Below are 21769 nucleotides of genomic sequence, written 5' to 3' on the forward strand. Positions count from 1 at the left end.
CATTTTTAGGCAGAATTTGATATGAACACAAGCTATAGCCTAGTACACATTTTTTGACAAAATTTGATAAGTACACAATATAGCCTTGTACACATTTTAGGCAGAATTTGACGGGTACAAAAGGCTATAGCCTTGTACACATTGGGGCAAAATTTGATGTGCCTTGTGTACGGGCATTTTCAGGCATTTTTAGGCAAAATTTGATAAGTACACAAGGCTATAGCCTTGTACACATTTTTAGGCAACATTTGATGGGTACAAAAGGCTATAGCCTTGTACACATTGGGGCAAAATTTGATGTGCCTTGTGTACGGGAATTTTCAGGCATTTTGAGGCAAAATTTGATGAGTACACAAGGCCTTTTACACTTTTGGGGAAAAATTTGATACGTACACATTTTCAGGCAACACTTGATAAGTACACGAGGCTATTTTCAAGTCCAAATTACTCAATATTAGGAGGGTAAAATTCTGCATTTTAATGATTTGATATTAAATTCTAATTTAACTTCAATTGTTTAAATTAGTCACAATACTTCCAATTAACAATCTCCATTTACTAATCTTAACAATATTCCGAGGGACTTTAGAAAGTCAAACTTTATCTCTATATAAATGCAGATGAATACATTAAAACTATCATTTAAAAATTTCACATTGGTCTAGATTTAGAGATATTGTTAAAAAATTGCAGCGAATATTTCCATGGAGGGAGAATCCCGACATATAATTACACAATCTAAGAAGCGTTGCTGCAAACACCAATGTTTTTTACATTTAAACTGCATTCAAAATATACTGAAAGCTGCTGAGTAGGCTTCTACCCAATATTTGTTTTGCCTTTAAAGCGATTACCAAATCCTTGAATACATCTGTAAAAATTACGCAGTCATGAGGCTTCCGACAAATTAAAGAAAGTATGCCTATTATCAAAATCCGTTTAAAATAAACATGACATGCATAACAAGCTTAAACTACATGTATTAAGTTTACAGTAAATAAGTACAGGCTCTACAAAACTGAAAACAAAGTCTTTTTTGAGTGCGACTAGACAAGATGCATGTTAAGTAACCCTTTAATTTTAGCTGAATATGCAGATTGGTGCTGAGGGTAAGGTATTAATAATGAAATAAAGTGAGTGATTTGTTCAAGTGGTGTTAGTGCTTTGGTTAAGTCAGTCTTGGCTCAAGACATCAGTGATCAATGAGTGGATAGTGTACTACGCACCCTCCTATTGTATGATTTAACCAAATTGACTGCCTCGCGTAGTACACTCGATCTCTGATGCCTTGGAGCAAGACTAAGGTTAAGTTAGAATGCGAAAGAGATAGTTCAGTTAGGTGGGAGCTCCGTTTCACAAAACATTAAAATTCATCTTAAGATGAGTTGTCAATATCTCCATAGTGATTTGTATTGTGACATCACACTTGTGCTTAGCAATTAAGATTAAAATGATCTTAGCAGTTTGTGAAACCGAGCCCTGTTTGTTGTGAGTGTTGCCATGTTTTTTTTGTAGTTTGCATTGCTCGCGCATTTTGGAAACACATGCGATTTTGTCTATTTTGCACTCAACTGTACACTTTAAATTTTCGCACCCATTTTTTTATTTTTTTTCAGCGATATGGTAAGTTAAAATGAAGGGCCTAGTACCAATTTGATTAATTGATCTCACACACAAAAACGATTACCTCAAAATAATTCAAGAAAGTAGTTCACAATATAGCATCAATAATTATAATAAAAATAATAAACGACATTTTAAATGCGCTCTACTTAGAAAACTAAATCACAGCGCTTACAAAAATATTTAGTTTAGGAAAATAAATAAATAAATGAAAAATCAATTGAATTAAATGAAATGAAAGCCACTTGACTGCAATAAGTTGATTAATGATGAAATAGGTATGTTTTGGTAATTTTCTTGAATTTGTAAATTAGTCTGTTGCAAATTACACAGATTAAACCTGACCCTTTCTTGAATTTCTAACATTTCTGAGAACTGTTTAGTGACTTGCGATTAATTTTGTTCAATTCTTCCACTTAATCACCTAAAGTATAGTTCAGATTTTTCCCTCATTTGAAGTCAAAAGGTTTTTGCAAAAAGTACAAATATCTCATGATTTAATTGATTGTTTATTGGTGGTTGGGTTTGTTTTTCTTCACAAAAATTGCACCATCTTTAGAGCTGCATTCCTAATAACTACTTTGAAACCATCAAAATCCAACAGGTATTGTACTTAAACTCAATGAATTTAATTGTCCATTCTGTGAAGTAATCATGCTTGGCATGAGGCCAGAAGTAATTCTTTTAGATCAAACTGATGTAAGTACACACAGCGATATTTGTACAATCTGTGATTGGAGTTTGATGGATTCAAGATAAAATAACTACAATAAGGCTCTATCTGAAATAGTGGCTGAGGATGTAGCTTGATTGTCACATATGTGTCAAAGTATGGTATGAGGCCCATAGCAACAGCTGAAGCCAAAGCCGTATAACCACACATTCAGAAATGGCATAAGATTGTCCTCCCTTGAGTGTCGTCTTACAGTAAAGCCATGGTTCATACTTCCTGCGACTGGAATGCAATTTGAATGTTGACCTCACAATCGTCTTTTCGCGGTGAATGTTCGCAGAAGTTGGGCACAAGTCAGCTGATGTAAATTATTCATGTTGAATTTGTGACATCAAAATTTGTATCGCAGTCGCAGGAAGTACTTATGACCTGTGCTTTTGGGCGCCATCATGGTCCAGCTTCATTTGGCTATAGACTTGACACAGTTCTTTCTTCAGTTGGTGACAGTCCAAAAAGCATGGTGTAAAACATCACTACTACGTTATTAGTGACAGTTACTTCTAGTGGAGAGTCTTCTAGCTAGAATTGACTGTCCATTTGACAGTAAATGGCACTCAGTTTAAGGCAGTGGTGATCAAAAACATAATTATGTCACATGAGCAATGAGGCATGCAGTTCTCCAGCCTGTCAGTCCATAATGTGGGGGGGGGGTTATCCTCAACATCCCCTTGCCACTTGGTAATGTTCAAACTTGTAGTGAAGATTCATCTATAGAATTGACAGTCCTTCAGTTAGCGGCACACCAGTCCAAAAGACATTATTGTTCCAACTATGAAAGCTCTTCAGCTGTCAGTCCATGGTGGTTTATCCTCGCAGCAGTTGGTAAAATGTTAAAACTTGTAGTGAGTAGCCATCTGGCTCTAGACCTTTATCACGGTGTGGTCATCTTGATTTTACTCCATTCCAACTCGTTGTAACCAAACTGAGGCTAGACGAATTAATAGTCTGGTGACATATGCAATGAATGTCAGCATTCATGACCGTTATTGGAAGACAGGGAACATTACCAAGATGGTGACAGCGTGATAAAGGTCTATAGACTTAACACAGTTCTTTCATCAGATGATAGGTCATCACATTCCAACCGAGACCATTGGTAAACCTCGACTTCCCTCAGTCACTTGAACAGTTGAACTTGAAGCAGAGATTCATCTGGCTAGACTTGCACAGCTCTTCTTCAGCTGGTGGTACTCAGTCCAAAAAGTGTTGATAAGCCTCAAGAGGTCCAAAGTCATCGTCTCAATCTGTGATAGAAATAAAGCAATTTTCAAAGATGAGTTAAAGAAACTATTTATGACTGTAAATCAGTTATTTTTAGGATCAATCTACATGCTGACATGTGTGCATGCACGGAAATTCTCCTAAAGCGCAAACCACAGTACAACTCGTTGAACATGCACAGATAACAAGATTCATCATTCCACTTTTTGTGTTTCAAACAAAAATCATTTTCTAAATAATTTAACCTATCTTAATGAATATTAATTTTTTGGTTTTTACCCATATACACCGATGTGTGTAGCACTGTATACTCAGTACTTTCCCCGAGTCCTGTGAAAAAATCACAGGCATTTTACTCGGGTGGGATTCGAACCCACGACCCTTGCAATTCTAGAGCAATGTCATACCAACTAGACCACCTAGATTGCCCGGTAGCTAGAGGCAGTTCGAATCCTATGTTTAGCAGCGGGTACTGCAAACGATTTAAATAGATGTTAAATTTGCATCGGGATAAAGAATATTAATTTTTTGGTTTTTACCCATATACACCGATGTGTGTAGCACTGTATACTCAGTACTTTCCCTGAGTCCTGTGAAAAAATCACAGGCATTTTACTCGGGTGGGATTCGAACCCACGACCCTTGCAATTCTAGAGCAATGTCATACCAACTAGACCACCTAGATTGCCCGGTAGCTAGAGGCAGTTCGAATCCTATGTTTAGCAGCGGGTACTGCAAACGATTTAAATAGATGTTAAATTTGCATCGGGATAAAGAATATTAATTTTTTTTTTTTGGTTTTTACCCATATACACCGATGTGTGTAGCACTGTATACTCAGTACTTTCCCGAGTCCTGTGAAAAAATCACAGGCATTTTACTCGGGTGGGAATCGAACCCACGACCCTTGCAATTCTAGAGCAATGTCATACCAACTAGACCACCTAGATTGCCCGGTAGCTAGAGGCAGTTCGAATCCTATGTTTAGCAGTGGGTACTGCAAACGATTTAAATAGATGTTAAATTTGCATCGGGATAAAGAATATTAATTTTTTTGGTTTTTACCCATATACACCGATGTGTGTAGCACTGTATACTCAGTACTTTCCCCGAGTCCTGTGAAAAAATCACGGGCATTTTACTCGGGTGGGATTCGAACCCACGACCCTTGCAATTCTAGAGCAGTGTCATACCAACTAGACCACCTAGATTGCCCGGTAGCTAGAGGCAGTTCGAATCCTATGTTTAGCAGCGGGTACTGCAAACGATTTAAATAGATGTTAAATTTGCATCGGGATAAAGAATATTAATTTTTTGGTTTTTACCCATATACACCGATGTGTGTAGCACTGTATACTCAGTACTTTCCCCGAGTCCTGTGAAAAAATCACAGGCATTTTACTCGGGTGGGATTCGAACCCACGACCCTTGCAATTCTAGAGCAATGTCATACCAACTAGACCACCTAGATTGCCCGGTAGCTAGAGGCAGTTCGAATCCTATGTTTAGCAGCGGGTACTGCAAACGATTTAAATAGATGTTAAATTTGCATCGGGATAAAGAATATTAATTTTTTTGGTTTTTACCCTTATACACCGATGTGTGTAGCACTGTATACTCAGTACTTTCCCCGAGTCCTGTGAAAAAATCACAGGCATTTTACTCGGGTGGGATTCGAACCCACGACCCTTGCAATTCTAGAGCAATGTCATACCAACTAGACCACCTAGATTGCCCGGTAGCTAGAGGCAGTTCGAATCCTATGTTTAGCAGCGGGTACTGCAAACGATTTAAATAGATGTTAAATTTGCATCGGGATAAAGAATATTAATTTTTTTTTTTTGGTTTTTACCCATATACACCGATGTGTGTAGCACTGTATACTCAGTACTTTCCCGAGTCCTGTGAAAAAATCACAGGCATTTTACTCGGGTGGGAATCGAACCCACGACCCTTGCAATTCTAGAGCAATGTCATACCAACTAGACCACCTAGATTGCCCGGTAGCTAGAGGCAGTTCGAATCCTATGTTTAGCAGTGGGTACTGCAAACGATTTAAATAGATGTTAAATTTGCATCGGGATAAAGAATATTAATTTTTTGGTTTTTACCCATATACACTGATGTGTGTAGCACTGTATACTCAGTACTTTCCCCGAGTCCTGTGAAAAAATCACAGGCATTTTACTCGGGTGGGATTCGAACCCACGACCCTTGCAATTCTATAGCAGTGTCATACCAACTAGACCACCTAGATTGCCCGGTAGCTAGAGGCAGTTCGAATCCTATGTTTAGCAGCGGGTACTGCAAACGATTTAAATAGATGTTAAATTTGCATCGGGATAAAGAATATTAATTTTTTTGGTTTTTACCCATATACACCGATGTGTGTAGCACTGTATACTCAGTACTTTCCCCGAGTCCTGTGAAAAAATCACAGGCATTTTACTCGGGTGGGATTCGAACCCACGACCCTTGCAATTCTAGAGCAGTGTCATACCAACTAGACCACCTAGATTGCCCGGTAGCTAGAGGCAGTTCGAATCCTATGTTTAGCAGCGGGTACTGCAAACGATTTAAATAGATGTTAAATTTGCATCGGGATAAAGAATATTAATTTTTTGGTTTTTACCCATATACACCGATGTGTGTAGCACTGTATACTCAGTACTTTCCCCGAGTCCTGTGAAAAAAATCACAGGCATTTTACTCGGGTGGGATTCGAACCCACGACCCTTGCAATTCTAGAGCAATGTCATACCAACTAGACCACCTAGATTGCCCGGTAGCTAGAGGCAGTTCGAATCCTATGTTTAGCAGCGGGTACTGCAAACGATTTAAATAGATGTTAAATTTGCATCGGGATAAAGAATATTAATTTTTTGGTTTTTACCCATATACACCGATGTGTGTAGCACTGTATACTCAGTACTTTCCCTGAGTCCTGTGAAAAAATCACAGGCATTTTACTCGGGTGGGATTCGAACCCACGACCCTTGCAATTCTAGAGCAATGTCATACCAACTAGACCACCTAGATTGCCCGGTAGCTAGAGGCAGTTCGAATCCTATGTTTAGCAGCGGGTACTGCAAACGATTTAAATAGATGTTAAATTTGCATCGGGATAAAGAATATTAATTTTTTGGTTTTTACCCATATACACCGATGTGTGTAGCACTGTATACTCAGTACTTTCCCCGAGTCCTGTGAAAAAATCACAGGCATTTTACTCGGGTGGGATTCGAACCCACGACCCTTGCAATTCTAGAGCAATGTCATACCAACTAGACCACCTAGATTGCCCGGTAGCTAGAGGCAGTTCGAATCCTATGTTTAGCAGCGGGTACTGCAAACGATTTAAATAGATGTTAAATTTGCATCGGGATAAAGAATATTAATTTTTTTGGTTTTTACCCTTATACACCGATGTGTGTAGCACTGTATACTCAGTACTTTCCCCGAGTCCTGTGAAAAAATCACAGGCATTTTACTCGGGTGGGATTCGAACCCACGACCCTTGCAATTCTAGAGCAATGTCATACCAACTAGACCACCTAGATTGCCCGGTAGCTAGAGGCAGTTCGAATCCTATGTTTAGCAGCGGGTACTGCAAACGATTTAAATAGATGTTAAATTTGCATCGGGATAAAGAATATTAATTTTTTTTTTTTGGTTTTTACCCATATACACCGATGTGTGTAGCACTGTATACTCAGTACTTTCCCGAGTCCTGTGAAAAAATCACAGGCATTTTACTCGGGTGGGAATCGAACCCACGACCCTTGCAATTCTAGAGCAATGTCATACCAACTAGACCACCTAGATTGCCCGGTAGCTAGAGGCAGTTCGAATCCTATGTTTAGCAGCGGGTACTGCAAACGATTTAAATAGATGTTAAATTTGCATCGGGATAAAGAATATTAATTTTTTTTGGTTTTTACCCATATACACCGATGTGTGTAGCACTGTATACTCAGTACTTTCCCCGAGTCCTGTGAAAAAATCACAGGCATTTTACTCGGGTGGGATTCAAACCCACGACCCTTGCAATTCTAGAGCCTTGCAATTTAACCTCTAATTTTAATGAGGTTTTCCAACAGTTAGTTGTATGGTGTGTTTATTGCAAACTAAAGGATAGGATGATCATGTATTCTTTCGAATCAATGACTTGAAGCTTTCAAAGATTCTATTTGGCCAAATTTGAAGGATGACTTTTCTCGTCCAAGAATATTTTCCACCTTACCAAGCGGTGTGGTCTTTACTTTTTCCCTCAGTTCAAAAAGCGTTGGGTAACCTCAACATCCCTCAGTCACCGGAGCGGTCGAACTTGAAGCAGAGATTCATCTGGCTAGACTTGCCACAGTTCTTCTTCAGCTGGTTGCACTCAAAATAAAGTGTTGATAAGGCTCAAGAGGTCCAAAGTCATCGTCTCAATCTGTGATAGAAATAAAACAATTTCAAAGATGCGTTTTAAGAAACTAATTTATTCTAAGACACTGGACACTATTGGTAATTGACAAAGACCAGTAATCTCACTTGGTGTATCTCAACATATGTGATAACAAACCTGTGAAAATTTGAGCTCAATTGGTCGCCGAAGTTGCGAGATAATAATGAAAGAAAAGAAAAAACATTGTCACACCAAGTTGTGTGCTTTCAGATGCTTGATTTCGAGACCTAAAAATCTAATTCTGAGTTCTCTAAATCAAATTCGTGGAAACTTGAAAACTATGTTACTTCAGAGGGAGGCGTTTCTTAGAATGTTTTATACTTTCATTCAACAGCTCTCCATCACTTGTTACCAAGTAAGGTTTTATGCTAATATTTGGAGTAATTACCACTGCCATTAGAATCAATGGACATGCTTGCATGTGTGTACGGAAATTCTCCTTCAGCTCAAATCACAGTTCTTCAACACGTTGAACATGCCCAGACAACAAGACACATAACATTCCAGGTTTTGTTGAACTTTATGTATTTGAAAAATCCTTTTCTGACTGCTTGACCTCCTTTTTTAATGAAGTTTTATAACCGTTAGTTGAATCATTATTATGGTTGACTGGTGTTTTTTCTTTCAAATTGATGTTTTGAAACCTTCAAAGGTGCTAGTTTTGAAACATTATCCCCTTGAAGGGTTTAACATCAAAAATAAAGTACCAGGTTTAGTTGAATTTGTTGTGCTTTTTAAATTCTCCACTGACCAATTTGACTTCTAATTAATAGAGTTTTCCACCAGTTAGTTGTACAGTTTGTTTATTGCAAACAAAAGAATGGGATGAATGTATTCTTTCAAATCAATAACTTGAAACCTTTAAAGGTACTTATTTGAACTCCTTTATCAGACTTGTAGGATGAACCGTTTCTTCAACCAAAAGTTTTCTAACTTACCAAGCAGTCTCAGTCCAAAAAGTGTAAGTTAGCCTCAACATTGCTACACCACTTCAACAGGTGAATATGTAGGTAGGAGTCATCTGGCTAAACTTGACACAGTCAACTGGCTAAACTTGACACAGTCAACTGGCTAAACTTGACACAGTCAACTGGCTAAACTTGACACAGTCAACTGGCTAAACTTGACACAGTCCCTTGCTAGTCTTGATTGCCTCTAGAGGTTATCTCCAAGGTCTTCATCTCGATCTTAGGTAGAAAAGAAAACAATTTAAGAAAGATTATTTTGCACATATTATATTATACTCTTTCAATACAATTAAAAACACCATTGATTGAAGTTAGTTTGTATGGCGTGTTTATCGGGGAAAAAGGATGGTATGAATGTTTTCCTTCAAATTGCGGCGAGCACAAAAATGTGCTTAGCATGAAATTTCTTCCTTGGTAATAAAAGGATTGCCAGCCAAATTTCCATTTGTTGCATATTGTTTGTTCCTGGTATTTAGCTGTTGTTTGCTTTAACCTGAAAATCGCGTGGACATTTGGTTGGTATTCCTATATTTATCAAGGAAAAAATTTCATGTTAAGCAGATTTTTGTGCTTATAGCAACTCTATGAAACTGGGCCTAGATCTCCACCTCAATTCACATACAACATGATAAGGTTCCTTGATTTTTTTTTCTTTTTGATTTTTTTTTCCTGCAAGCTTGGGCTTCTATTCTGAATGAGGTTTCTCACTAGTTACTTTTGAATGGTGTATGAATAAATCCTTACAAAGCAACGATTTCAAATCTTTAAAAAAAAAATTAAGGGTTTTTATTCACTTTTTTTAATGAGATATTGGCTAAAATCAACTTATTGTTTTCAAACCTACCAAGTGGTGGTCTGTTGTTGACCTTTTACAAGCGGCAAAATACAGTTAGACCTGACACAATCATTCTTCAGCTGGTGCTACAGTCAACAAGAATTTAGCCTCAATGTTGGGTGTATCCCATCACGCGCTAGATGAAAAAAATAATGAAGACTAATTTTTACATAATATTTTTGCTGTATTAATTTTGGTTTTACCCAATACACACTGATGTGTGTTAGCACTGTATACTACGTTGTAATTAATTTCCTGAGCTATGTGAAAACAAATCACTGCATTATTTGGGTGGGGTTCAAACTCTTGACCTTTGCAATTCTAAAGCAGTGTCTTACCAACTACCAGCTATAGATAGGATTCAAACTGGCTTTAGCTATCGGGCAATCTCGGTCCATTAGTTGGTAAGACACTGCTCTAGAATTACAAAGGTCAGGGTTCGAATCCCACCCCTGTAATACGCCTGTGATTTGTTTTCACAGAGCTCTGGAAAGTACAGTGCTAACCCACATCAATAGAAAAGGGGTGGAACCAAAATTAATATATTGGATCCTTATCCCCGGTGCAAATTTCGATCTATTAAATTGTTGATGTAGTCGTCAGTTTTTCTGAGGAGTAAAATGCCATCATGTTTAAGACAATAATTGCCTCCAGCACTCAAATTGGCTCTTAATCATGAACATACACACACATGACACAACACTCCATAATTTGTTGATTTGTTTGCGTTTTTAAAAATTCTTGAACAAACATGTATTTGTGACCTTGTATTTAATGAAGTTTTCCACCAGCACCCAATTTCTAAGGCTGTTACTGTTAAGTAGAACAAAACTGAGTGAAGCAGCAGCCACAACAATGTTAACCTAATATAATTTTGGCTGGTAACCAGTTTCTGTTAAGAAAGGTTTCTTTGCTTAGCAAGTTTTTGTGCTTTCATGCTTTATGAATTGTGCCCCGATACGTTACCAATCTTTGCATGACACCTGAGTCTCTGCACGACTCCAGTCTCTGCAAGTAGACATCACATCAGGGATCATTGAGGACTTCAGCACAAAAGCTACTTCATCATCTTGAGGAAAAACAGATCTTCTCTTTGGGAAAAAAAATAGCAGTTAAAGGAACACGTTGCCTTGGATCGGTCGAGTTGGTCTTTGAAAAGCGTCTGTAATCGTTTGTAATAAAATGCATATGATTAGAGAGATATTTTAAATGTAGAATATAATGATCCACACAAGTATCACTCTAAACTGCGTGGTTTTCCTTTTACCTCGTGAACTAACACGGTCGGCCATTTATGGGAGTCAAGCCATTTATGGGAGTCCAATTTTTTACTCCCATTAATGGCCGACCGTGTAAGTTTGCAAAGTAAAAGGAAAACCACCCAATTTTGAGGCAAATTTGTTTGGATCATTGTACTCTACTTTTAAAATATCTTTTTAACCATATGCATTTTCTAACAAACGGTTTCAAATGCCTTTCAAAGACCAACCCGACCGATCCAAGGCAACGTGTTCCTTTAAGCATGTCTGGGATCACAGCAATAGGATACTTTGGAACGTTAGGTGGCAGCCGGCTTACCAGGGTGGGGCAGGGCCCAATTTCATAGAGCTGCTCAGCACAAAAATTTGCTTAGCATGAAATTTCTACTCTAATAAAAACAGGATTACCAACAAAATTTCTATTGTTAATTGCTTATTGGTGGTTACTGGTATTCAGCTGTTGTTTAATATCAGGAAAATCATGTGGAAATTTGGTTGGTATTAATCCTGTATTCCTGTTTTTATCAAGGAAGACATTTCATGCTAAGCAAATTTTTGTGCCTAGCAGCTCTATGACATTGGGCCCATGTCAATTTCCATAGACCCTTTGCAAATACTCAGTACCGAAGCGTTAACGTGTAATGAGGTGCATGCTGGTCTAGCCATAGAAGTTTGAGCCCTAGACCAGCATGCATCTCATTTAACAGTTAGCACTTGCGCAATGTATATTTGCAAAGAGATCTACCAGGTGTCGATTTCACAAAGAGTTAGGACTAGTCCTAACTTAGACTAGTCCTAGGAGATATACAAATTGCATTGATAGTCCTAAGTTATGACAAGATAAGACTAGTCCTAACTCTTTGTGAAATCCACCCCTGGTAAGTCTGCTGCCACCCTGGGCCTTAAAAGTCTAAAATCAGCCAGAGTCAGTAATCAACATACGCGTACACCTGTGATAACCACAATACTTTACCAAACGATGTTCTGTGTCCCAAAGAGCTGCCAACTCTGCAAAAACAAGAACAATAGGGCGCATTTTTAGTCTCCATTGTTATTATTATTTGCAACAGCCTGTAGGGAGCGAAAGTCTCACATCCGCCAAAGTAAGTTTCAATATACACATCTGAGATTACTACAATACTTTACCAAAATGGCGTCATGTACTGTGTCCCAGAGCTGCCATCTCTGCAAAAACAAGAACAAGACGGCAAATTATAAGTCTCCATTGTTATTATTATTGTCAATAGCCTGTAGGGAGCGAAAGTCTCAAATCCGCCACAGTAAGTTTCACCATACACATTTGAGATTAAACCACAAAACTTTACCAAACGACGTTATCTACTGTGTCCCAGAGTTGCCATCTCTGCAAAAACAAGAACAAGACGGCACATTATTAGTCTTCATTATTATTATTATTATTGAGAGAAACATTAGTGGAGAAAAGACTAGTTTGCTTTGAGGTATGGCACTGAGATGTTAATTGTAAGAGTGTACTGTTTGGTCTGGTTATATACAGACAAATTTGAAATTTACCAAAACCTTACAATTCTGTAGCTTTGTGTCCGCTATATCTATTTTTTTTTTAAGCGAACTATTTTTACTTGTAAATGTACTTTTTCGGCCTGCTTGGCCGCCAGTGCAGTCAATAAATGAACCATAATAGTTAATTAGTAATTAATATCTCAAAAAGGATTATACCTTTACTTAATACTTGACCAGCAGTTATTGTGTAAAGTTTTGTAAAATTGGCTGCTGTTAAACTTGACCATTTGCTTCAAACTGCCCACTTCACTGACTTCCATGGAGAGTCTTCATTGTCGACTCAAGTTCCGAAATTACTGATAACAGCGTAGTTCCTAGTCTTGGTTCAAGACAATATCTGTTATTCATTTAGGGGCTTGTTTTTACTGTCTGTAGGTGAAACTGTTTTTTTCTGCGTCACCGCATAGGAAATTAGATTGAGCATCTTGAAATCAAGACTAAGTTCTACGCCAGTCACACCTCATACTTAACCTCATACTTTGAGGCAACAGGTTAAAACCTGTTGCCACCTGCTAGAGTTAGTCCTATATCTGAAGTTAGTCTTATCTCTAGGCCTAACTCTGGGCCTTTACTGGCTCATCATTTATACATACCTTGGGTGCGCTTTCGTGGCTGTAACCAATTACTGGTTCAATTCATTGGCCAGTGATTTACCAAAATGCCAATTCAACCGAAACAGTAATTGGTTACGACCGCGTAAAACACACCCCTTCAGGCATCACTGACATCAGTCTTTCTTCTTGATCTGCTCTCTCCCTCATCTTGTCTTCTCTCTCGTTGTCTTTAGGTGGGTTTTTTTCTTTCTTTCTTTCATTGTTTTTCGCAGTGCTCCAGGGAAGGATTTGCAATAAGCCTTCTGGGTTTTAAACTAAGAGAACTGAATTTTGTGACTTTGGATTTTTAAAAATGCTTAATGTTCGTTACACCCCCCCCCCCACCACCACTTTAACTTAAACGTTGATCTTAAAAATGAGTCTACACTCAGATTTGATGTAAATGCTGATATTAGGAGTATGTAAATATGTATTTTAGTTGGTCTAAAAGTATCTATTTAATACTCCTAATAATCGAGCATTTACCATCACATGAGCAATGTTGTTTATTTATTATCTAATTCTTTAATTTTTAAGGACCTAAGTTAATGAAAATTACCTTCAAAATTGATGCTATGCCGACATTAGGAATGTAAATAACTACTTATTTACAAAAATAAATAATTTATTTAATCACTCCAAAATCAAGCATAACTCATCAAATGAATGGTGATGGACAACAATATTTGACAGAAAATTGTGTGATTATGGTTTTTTTCCCCTACAATACTAAAAGTGTTATTTTGTTATGCTTTATTTAAAATAAAATACCTATAATTTTCAGCATTTTTTTTTTATTGGATAGATTTTGTACAGCTTTGTTAACATTATTCTGAATTATAAATAAACAATTAATATGTCAATAACATTATTTATAAACATGACAACGGACAACTTGAAGTATCAACCCGACAGAAATTTCCAGTAAGACCAGTCTCCGTATTAAAAAGCATCATTGGCTTCGACCAATATGCACATCAAGAAAATGCCAAGAAACCGTTTGAAGTCACCTTGAAAGATGCACAAGTATATAAGGACAACATCAACAAGATCGTAGATTAGGACAAGGGGGCTTTACAGAGGGGGTGGGACTCTGCGAGAGAACGGGTTAGATCTTCTCTTACACTTCGAAGTCTTCACCTTGTCTTGATCTTGATTTTGGGTCAACTTGCATTATCCGACCTCCACTAAAATTGGCTCTATCAATAATGTAACTGTTGTTTCATCTTTTGGTTTTTTGAAAGGGCAACAATTATGACAGGTCAACAATTTTGAAAGGTCAACAATTAAGGTCAACTGTCTTTCAGAATCATCGCAACTCATAATTGCGAGAGTTGTACATGTCAATCGATTCAATTCAACTAAAATATTAATCATGTGAGAGCCCATATTGTTTATTTTGTATATAATGCCTCCCATTAAACCTTTTTATAAAAGTCCATTTTTTCTACAAACTTTACTATTTGTTTTGCTGCCATTCAATTTTGTTTATAACTACTGCATCTGTTAAACTTGCATTCAAAAAATGTTTGTTTTAAACAGTCCACGCTTCCATAAACCCTACTAGTTTTCGTTTACTTCCATTCCAGGGGGTGGTGTGTTTTTTTATCAAAGAGGTGAATCACAAAAGTGAACTTAGTCGATAAGTGGAGGTCGGATACACGGCAAAGTTCTCCTTACCTTGGTCCTTTGGCGAACCTCCATGGTTGTACGTCCACATACCACATCCATAGATCTTCAACTCCCATCTGATGTTCACAGTCTGTTCAAAGTCACCAAGTTATACATGGTGATGTAAAATAGTAAAATACAAGTTCACTGCAGTCTACAGCAATTCACTGGATCACCCCTCCCCCGCCCACGAGGAGCCAATTTTAGCTCAAAGTTATTTTACAAGTTTGTAGTCGGAACTGGAGAACTTCTTGAAATCTTGACAATGTACTAAGTGGCCCAACAGTGAATTTTGTGTCGAGTATTGCAGTTTTTCATGATTTTTTTTCTCCAGTGGCCAAATGGTCAAACGGCTCGTATTTCTTTATGTCTACTTCAGACAAGCTTGTGGTTGGAATATCACAAACCTAAACGTGCAAGAGCTACTGTACAACACTTTCTGAATGCACGAGGCCAAGAATATCGTCAAATTTACAAAATAAAGTTCTTCAGAAAACGCGACGTCCAAAATGAATGCCGAGAGATACGGCGATGTCCTTCCTCCAGCGCGACTTGTCCAGTAATGCCCAGCCCATGCCATGCTGTATGTATTGACTAAAATGGTTGCTTCGAAAACCGTGCGCAGAGCACCCTATTTGTATTTTAACAATGGAGACGTTTCCAAAGACGCATTCCAACCACATTCCTAAGTCGCCCCATGTTTTCATTTTCTTTCTCTTTTTTTATTATCTTTCTGTACCGTTTTGGAACTTGTCATGATTGTATACATTTATCTTTGGTTTTAAAAGCAGTATTCTGAACCAGTGGCATTCTATATGGTTTTATCTTCATATTTTTTATAGATAAAGACCTGGGCCCAACGGTAAAGCAATTACCTAAGTTCAGCATTTTCTTTTTTTAAATCAAAATTGGGTCAAAATTTTAAATTCAAAAATTTTAAATTCAAAAATTTAAAAACACACAGCATTTTTAGTCAAGTTTGGATCAAAATGTGCAAAATTTAATCATATAAGGATAGATCCAGCACTAACTTTATCAACATTGGGTCGAAAAGTAAAAAAATAACAACAAAAAATACAAAAAAAAACACAAAGGGTAAGTTACCAGCATTTATTAAATTTGGACCCCAAATAATCGAAAAGGGGTAATAAGGTTCAGGATTTTTAGAAGTAAAACATTGTCTAATTTTGAAAGACTCACAAGGGTGGGGTCCAGCATTTTTATGAAATTTTGGTCCAAAGTTGAAAATATCGAAAAGGGGTAACATTTTTATAACTATAACTGTAAGGGGCATATTAATCAAATTTTGTTCCAAAACACTTTAAAAAACGTCATAACAACAACCATTTGTTGTGTTATGTAGCCGTTGCTTGCAGTGTTACAATACAAGATCCTTACAGGGTAGCTTGACCTCTTGCTTGTTCGTGATTTTACAATTCACAGAGAATATTTCAGAGGGATGTACAAACCAATATTCAATTGAGAAGAAATACCCAATGCAATCTGTCTTCGTTTCGACAAACAAAATGTTCGATCTCCCCCCCCCCCCCCAAAAAAAAGCGGAAACTCTCGTCGTCAAACTACGGATTTTTTCGGGGTGCACACTGCAATTATATAAGTAAACTTTGGATGGACTTTGTCTAGTGATAGGTCATAAAATACGTCCCAGATCATCTCCTGTCCATAGAATGAGTTTAAATGAAAAATGATATTCATAAAAGATATATGCATGGGTACACCCCAACTCCCAATGGCAGCAGCTTTTTGGGTAGTGCTTTTATAAAGTATTATAGTTAAACCATGTAACAAACTAGAAATGCACCATTGTGTAAAAGACCGCACAAGAGCTCCTGCATAATCCCAGAACCCTAACCTTACGGATCTGGTTTGGGTTCAATCCTTTCTATAGAATTCCTATTTTAGATTGTCTGTGATTTGTATTCAATATGTCCTACCACTAAAACAGGTGCATAACCGGTGCCAGGTATAGCGACAAAGGTATAAGAATAGATCAATCATTATGCAGATGGGCCGTATTCATAAAGATAGCAATTGCTATTTCTATGCTTTTGCCTACATCTTTTATACAGATGCATGTATTAAGATGTAAGCAAAAGCCTACAGAAAGCAATCGCTATTTAAGTTTTCTCATTTTTGCTCTATAGGGGCCTACAGCTGTGACGGAAACAGTGCAAAACATAATAATACAATAATTATCAAACTTTTGAAACTTGTTTTTCTCATTTTGTAGTTTAATATATAAACTTTATAAGTACTTTGCTAACTATATTGGCAGAGTCTTTGCATTTTTGTGTCAACAAAATGTCCATAGAATTATTTTAAAAGTTTAAATGAAAAATGATAGTCATAAAGGACATATGCATGGGTACACACCCAACTCCCCATGGCAGCAGTTTTTTGGGGTAGTGCTTTAAAAAAGTATTAGTTGAACCATGTAATAAACAAGGAATGCACCATTGCGTAAAAGACCACACAAGAGCTCCTGCATAATCCCATAACCCTAACCTTAACCTTACGGATCTGGTTTGGGTTCATTCCTTTCTAAAGAATTCCTATTTTAGATTGTCTGTGATTTGTATTAAATTATGTCACACCCATAGAGCTATATATATTGACTAGAGCGCTAACACCCCGTTATACACGCACTAAAGTTTTGAAGCCATGTGGGCGCATCCATGTTTATGTACAAACCAATACAAAAGCTTGAAATTTTGTACGGCAATTGTACGGCTATTTGCATGATGGTGCGTTTGTTCTTTTTTATGTGTCATCGAAGCAAAACATTCAGCAAATGTGAACGCACAATCTGCTGATGAGCGTACAAAACTGCGAGCATCATGGCGCGTATACTTTTTTTAGAACGTCAATCACTGAGTCGAAGTTACGGTTTTCGTAGCGCGGACGTGCGCGAATGGGCAGTCGCGTACGAAAGCGCACACGCCGAATGTACAAAAATCGCGGCAATGTGTGTTCTCTTAAAATTAAAATCGTTCCGAACTCACGCAACACATCAAACATGTCTTCTGCGCTCAGGGTGGCTTCAAAACGCAGAGCAAGTTAGCGCTCTAGTCAATATACATGTATATAGCTCTATGGTCACACCCATAAAGCATGTGCATATAAACCCGCGCCATGTATGGCGACAAAGGGTAAAGAATAAATCAATCATTATGCAAATAGCAATTGCTTTTCTAGGCTTACATCTTTATACAGATGTATATATAAAGATGTAACCAAAAGCCTAGAAAAAGCAATTGCTATTTTTTTTTAAATGAATACGGCCCATATGAAGCCATAAGTTTAGTGTTTTCTATATACAACCAGCTGCCACTATCTGGGCTTGCAATCCAAATAGTATTTCTGATTATTCCACAAAGGAAGTTGTAATGGTCTAATCATTTGATAATGCAATTTTCCCTTTCTTGAGACAAAGTATTTTTCCATCTCACTTTTGTTTTTTTGACATTAAACCATGAAGAAAGACAATTTAAGAAACATTTCCTTTTTAACATAGAAGCTACTTCCATTTTGTTTTATTGTCAGATTCACACCAAGAATATAATGTAAACCTACTAGTGTCTTTAAGCGACTGGATAATGTTATGTCACCTATCTTCTCATGGAGTGTGGCTCTTCCCTTCTAAGACGTTACTAGAGCCCTAGACACCACATGCCAATAATATACTATGAGTTATCACACAAGCGCGGGTGGAATACGGAAAAAATATAGCGCTTCTGCGGCCCATGTCCAACAAGGCCTTCAGCTTTATTTTTTTTCGTATTGCACGAGCGCGCATATTATAACAAATTTATCTTCCAGTTTCACGTCAACGCGCAAAGTTTACAATTTCAGAACGTTATTTCGCGACAAAGCACACAACGTTTAGAGAGTAATTTTTGCATTGTCCGTATATGGAATGTGACACATTGACATTCATAATACGCACTGTGCAGTAAAAACAGAGGAAGTAATGTATAGGTTTTTATCCCCCCTCCAGTTCAAGCATCTGATTGGTGGATTAGCGCGTACTGCTGGAAGATAAATATATATATAGTATACACATTATTTGATAAACTGTCAATTACACACCCTATCATAATCACTAATGCCTGGGGTAGTTTATTAGGAAAACGAGAAAACTAGTATTTCAGCTGTGCAGGCTTCTTGGTTATTACAATTTACAGTAATCTGTACATGCAAAAGTCTATTAGTAGTACAAGTATTTACAACTATAAGATTCCAAATTAACATCATTATTAAATATGGTATTTCATCACCCTATGCTTGACCAAACAATTCATTAAAGTCTCCACTTTGACCTTTTTGAGAAAATTTGATTTTTCAAGCAACCGAAAATCTCAAATTTTGATGTCAATTTCATAAACACAGCCTAATGTAAGCAAAGCAAATAACATCGTAACTCACAGGCAGTACTTGTGTGGAGTTAAATGATGAAACAACACAAATCCATCATGAACATGCACACATGCAATTGTTCAGATCGTTTATGAAAATTAATTTTTGCTTATGTACATTTTTCTGGTAATTATAAGCATACACATTTGCATACCAGTAAACGGCACAAAGGATTTGCATTGTAACACTTGTTTTCTTACAAAGACCGTCTTCAAAATAGCATGCCGGCTTTGCTTAAGATAAACAGACATTACGGAACAGAAGCTGTTTTAAATGCAAAGTACATTGTATGCCTTTGTTTTTTGAAAAGAATTGTTTTTTGTAATCCCATAAAAATATAACCATATACACTGTAACTAACCTGTGAACATTTATTTCAAAAGGGTGATAGCGTTTTTGAAATAAACAATCTGAGAAACGTTACTGTCATTTTTTAAATTTTTTTTGTGTGTGTGTGGTGGTTTTTTTTTGGTGGGGGGGGGGGGGGGGAACAAAAGCCGATATATTTTATTATAACCACATTACTTAAAGACAAATGATTCTCAAAATGCTTTATACAATCAGAACCTGCTTTACTAACCAAGTCATTTTAAGAGGGATTACCAAAATGTGTACCTTCCCTTTAAGTGCAGCTCAATTTTAGAAAAAACTATCTGAGCCTAATTTCATTGAGCTGCTATTGCTAAGCACACAATTTGCTTAGCATGAAATTTTTGCCTTGATAAAAACAGGATTACCAACCAAATTTCCACGTGATTTTCGGGATAAGGTAACGACAGCTCAATGCCGGTAACAAGCAATATGCAACAAATTGAAATTTGGTTGATAATCCTGTTTTTATCAAGGAAGAAATTTCATGCTAAGCAAAATTTTTGTGCTTAGCAGCTCTATGAAATTGGACCCTGAACTTGGCACCTGTATTCTGAACTTCCATACTTCTTTGTAATTTTTAGGATGGACATATTTTTTCAGCTACAGGGGTACATGGTAAGAACTAAATGGATCCACATGCTCAGAAATAAACATAATGAGAAGCCATGAAACACTGAATTCCTGTGATCTTTGTTTGATCAACATCAGGCGGAAAAAAATAAAGACATCTTAATTTGTACAGTATATACCATGAAGCAAAGGGTTCACAATTTTTAATTTGCATCAAGCCAGTCACTTGTGCACTTTAGTTAAAGACACTGGACACTACTGGTAATTGTCAAAGTCCAGTCTTCTCACTTGGTGTATCTCAACATGTGCATAAAATAACAAACCTGTGAAAATTTGAGCTCAATTGGTCTCCGAGATTGCGAGATAACGTTAAAGTCACCTGGAAGTGGTATTTTTTCAAAATAAAGCTTTTGTCACTAATATGTGTTTTGATGAGTGGAATGTGAATAAACAGTTAACTAAGGTTTTAAAAAAATCAGTTCTTATGTTATTTACAAATTTAAGAGTAGACCCCGACCCGAGAGGGTGCTGTTCGTGACGTCAATCGAGGCAGACTTTGCCTGTAATGCGTAGAGTAAACACAATTGCAAAGTACATGTACGGACCAAGTCGTGAGTTTGTACGTTTCAACAACAAAACATTTTTTTCAAAATTAAATTCTTTGAAGTGCTTCTTTTTCCAAAAACTACTTCACTTCAAAGGGAGCCGTTTCTCACAATGTTTGATACTACCAACCTCTCCGGGTTACTCGTTACCAAGTAAGGTTTTATGCTAATAATTGTTTCGAATAATTACCAATAGTGTCCATAAATCTGAAACAACCCAGCCCCCCCCCCCCCCTACCGTTATGCCACTACCGAAAACTTATACCTTATACTAAACAAAATTAAGGAAAACCAGACAACCTTATTAGTTTATATGCAATCTTTGTTACATTTGGTTATTTGTTGTGCTTAGCAGTATTGAATATTCCCTTATCATTATATGGTATTCCCATATCATTATATGGAGCTGTCATGTGAATAATGTCAGACTTCAGTAGCAATGAGTTCAAATTCAGTCACAAAAGGTTTCTAAATATTCATGCATTTATGGGTGAATGGGTACAAAATCAAACGATTCAAAACAAGGTTATGTTCAATAAACTCAATCGTGTGTGTAAAAAAATAACTAGTTTACCTTAAAGGCAGTGGACACTATTGGTAATTACTCAAAATAATTATTATCATAAAACCTTACTTGGGAACGAGTACAAGGGGAGAGGTTGGTAGTATAAAACATTGTGAGAAACGGCTCCCTCTGAAGTGGAGCAGTTTTCGAGAAAGCAGTAATTTTCAACGAATTTGATTTCGAGACCTCAGATTTAGAATTTGAGGTCTCGAAACCAAGCATCTGAAAGCACACAACTTCGTGTGACAAGGGTGTTTTTCTTTCACATTTATCTCGCAAACTCGACGACCAATTGAGCTCAAATTTTCACAGGTTTGTTATTTTA

The 21769-nt window shown here is 37.1% G+C and overlaps 1 long non-coding RNA gene across 1 annotated transcript; it reads right to left on the reverse strand.

The window, feature by feature from the left end:
* Window positions 1-252: 252 nt before the first annotated feature.
* LOC117287748 lies at window positions 253-9348 on the reverse strand. Its single transcript, XR_004518837.1, has 3 exons — window positions 8966-9348; window positions 7821-8012; window positions 253-3600 (listed from the first exon to the last, which is right to left on the reverse strand). It is a non-coding gene; the product is annotated as an uncharacterized LOC117287748 (long non-coding RNA).
* Between the last annotated feature and the right edge of the window lie 12421 nt (window positions 9349-21769).

Source organism: Asterias rubens, chromosome 3 (genome assembly GCF_902459465.1).
Source record: "Asterias rubens chromosome 3, eAstRub1.3, whole genome shotgun sequence".
NCBI classification, from domain to species: Eukaryota; Metazoa; Echinodermata; class Asteroidea; order Forcipulatida; family Asteriidae; genus Asterias; species Asterias rubens.